This window comes from Tupaia chinensis, unplaced genomic scaffold (genome assembly GCF_000334495.1).
Source record: "Tupaia chinensis unplaced genomic scaffold, TupChi_1.0 Scaffold143542_1, whole genome shotgun sequence".
Lineage (NCBI taxonomy): Eukaryota > Metazoa > Chordata > Mammalia > Scandentia > Tupaiidae > Tupaia > Tupaia belangeri.
This window is the reverse complement of record NW_006203386.1, coordinates 95,108-98,750: the sequence shown is the minus strand read 5'-3', so window position 1 is coordinate 98,750 and position 3,643 is coordinate 95,108.

Below are 3,643 nucleotides of genomic sequence, written 5' to 3'. Positions count from 1 at the left end.
GCACGTACACGCGCCCGGCGTGGGTTTTAAGCCACCAGGTCCGGGATGCAAACCACGGTCGACTACGTGGGAGTCCAGCGACATAGCCATTACGCTAACTGCTGGTTCCCCAAGAAACCTTTATAAAGCCAGAAAAAGGTCAGTTTTGAGAGCGAGGAAGTCTGGAAAGTCCCTCGATATGCTAAGTCAGTAATCCATTGCCAAATGCCCTCAAATAATAAGGACATGAGGAAAAAGCAGGTGATATATTCCAAAAGAGTTCAAAGAAAGTAGATGAAGAAACAGAATAGACAGGAAGGGCCCATAAGAGAGAATCCTCCTACCAGATTATGAAATAGGATGATACAGAGTTAAAATGACAATAGAGAAAGAATAGATTCATAAAGATAAATATACAACCTCTAGGAGAAACTCAAACCCCAAAATAGCAAGACTTAAAGATTCTTAAGAGCTACTAGGGACACAAACCCTCAATCTAACAGCTTAGACCACAAAGCTTCTACCTAAGGAGAGACTCAAACCCCTGATCTAGAAACTCATATTGACTGGCACATACCTGCTTAGTTCCCTATTCCAGCAATGTCTTAGTGGCGTCTGAGTAAAGCTTTCTTAAACTGCATCCAATTGGCCCTGGAATACTCATCAGGGGGCACCCTCCATGCCACCCTCATAGTTCCCAATTAACCAGACTTAAGCATAAAGAGTAAGGAGAAACAGAAGAGAAAAGAAAAGACTCTAGAGGTTTTCTTACCAAGACTCCATGATTGGAAGGAGTACTAGGTGGCCCCAGTTCAGCTATCAAAGACCCAGAAAGGTGTCTTCAGGGCCCTGGAACATTTCAGGTGGTGCCTACCCCAGAGTACCCTGAGTGTTGGGTGGCAAGGCAGGTGAGGTCATCCTCCAAGGATGCCTTAACAAAGTACAAGTAGGTACATCTCACTGGGGCATCCAAATGTTATAGTCAAATCCACAAGAAAATAAAAGCACATCTAGTTTTAGTCAAATTAAAGGAGGCTTTTAATTAAACCAGTGGCTACCAGAGGACTTAGTGTCACTCCAAAACCTTACAGCCCCAAATCATAGGGGAGGAAGGTTTATAAAGGCAAAAACCACAGAGAAAAAAAAAAGCTACACATACAGGTCAGGTTATAAGAAAAGGGAAATGACAGTGGAGTTGTATTCAAAATGGAGGTGCTCATGTTTTAGGACTATGGAAAAGAAGATTGTAAAGAAGTCCTGGACTTCAAAGTGGCGAGACATGTCAGAACCCAAACTCATGCTAAAGAATGGCCCACCTTATATTTCAGATCTGCTGCCAGACACCTTACAGCATCTCTACTATCTTGTCAAGATATGAGGGGAAGAGACACATGGAGAAAATTAATATTCAGGATGTTTATGGAGAATTTGGTGAAGAAAACTAAGCATGCCAAAAGTCTCCTCAAGTAGAGGAAAGAAGGAATGTATTTAGAGAACTCTTAGCCTAGATAATGGAGAAATATTACAAAAATATTAATTCAGGTCTGTGACTGGTTGAATACACAATATATAGAAGTTGAGTTGGTCTTTAATTTTATGATATCAGGAATGGAAAGTTGATATGTCATATAAAGGTGTGATTTATATAAATATAAAAACAGTTGCCTTGGAGAATATGAGATTATCATTAGTTTTGATTGATTTGTTTACTACTAAAAACTCAAAGACTTATAGAAATAAAAATGGCTTAGAAAAATTAGGCCCTTTGAAGATCCTAAATATGATGAAAGTTTGTGTGTATGTAAAAGTTTTAAAGAAAGAAGGGTGGGATTAAACTGAAGTAAGGCATAGATAATAAGAGGTCAGATCTTCCAGAAACCACAGCATAGTAGGTAGATTTTAAATAAGAGATAATAGGAAAGAAATAAGCCAGAAGTTTGAATAAGTATTTTTCAATAAAACAAAGTGAAATGACATTCTCTTCATAGGTAAAAGTAACTTTTAAATAGACAAGGTAAAAGAAAAACTCAGTTCATTCAATAAGTATTTGAGAAGAAACTGTCCCTTTGCACAAATTAAAAACTAAAATCTATAGGTTATTCTATATATTGCTAGCTTTGTTGTTGTAAATTACATACTGGAAGAGAAATAAGTTAACTTCATGTGTGAATATAATTGTGTTTATTTTTTTCCAATCAGAAATAAATACTAGCTTGTCTAGAATAAATAATAAAAATAAATTCCAGTAGGAAAAAAAAAAAACATACACCTGGGTAAAAGTTCAATGAATCCATTGACTTCTCAGACTTCATAAAAAGAACAATGAAAAAAAAAAAAACTATGAAGGGGTCTTCAAAAAGTTGGTAGAAAATAAAATTAAAATACAAGTTTATATTAATGCAAAAACACTTAAGTCCATGTATAGTTTTTTTCATGATATGCATTTTCTATTAACTTTTTAAGACTTCCCATATCTTCCAAAATATTCTTGCGAGGACTTTAATAAAGATTTGATCATGAGGAAAAGGGAAATGAAGGGAAACTGACACATCTCAACATAAATTTGATGTCTACAAAGACTGGAAAAAAATATTTGCTATGTTCTACTATGTGAAATAGGGTAACAGTGAGAGACAGACTGATACCTGATAGGATGATAAAAGGTAATTTTTATTTGCAGGTAATAATTTAGATTATGTGACTATGAAAAAATAAAAATTTGAGAGGATCAGCAACAAGGGAGTGAGCCATGGAGGGGCTGGAACACAACTCTCTCTCTGACTCTCCAAATAGCAACTCTCAGCCACCAAGTTGTATTTTCTTTGTTTCTGTTTGTTTGTTTGTTTTTGTTTTTGTCATAGGCCATGAATGCACACCAGGGAGAGATGGTGAGAAGAAAAGTGAAAAATCACTTCCCAAGGGGTATAGCCATACCACAATTCCTTCTCCTCCATTCTCTTCCTGAGATTTTGGGCACAGACACACAGTCACCAGATCTGGGACTCACAGTGTAGTCAGCCATGTGGGAGTCCAGTGCCTTAACTACCATTTCACCTGCTGGTGCCACCACCTTTAAATTAAGGTGCTGAGCTCCCACATGGCTGACCACAGTTTGAGCCCCCACACTCTATGGTGGAAACTGAAATATTAGAGAATACAGAAACATGAAAAATGGTTATGAATACTGGATTCAGTGTGGGAGGAAGGTGGAAGAAAGGGGAGAGTATGAGGGAAGATATTAAGGAGAAAAATAGGCAAGACATTTATGGGACACAGAAATGGATTATTGTCTGTTGATGATAACATATATAGTATCCTCAACTGGACTGGTGTAAAGTGTATTCATGCTGGAAGAATTCACTTTACAAGCTAAATGATGTATAGTGATTGAATGTATAAAATAAATTAAATCAAAATAATATAAAATAAATAAAAAGAAAATCAAACCAGGCACATGTGTGTGCGTGTGTGTGTGTGTGTGTGTGTGTTTGTGTGTGTGTGTGTGCCCAAAATCTCAGGAAGAGAATGAACTGTGGCATGACCATCCCCCTGAGAGGTGATTTCTCACTTTCTCTCTCACCATCTCTTTCTGGTAAGTACCCATGCCCTATGGCAAAAACAGACAAACAAAAATGAACACTATTCAGTCATAGAAAAAAAAAAT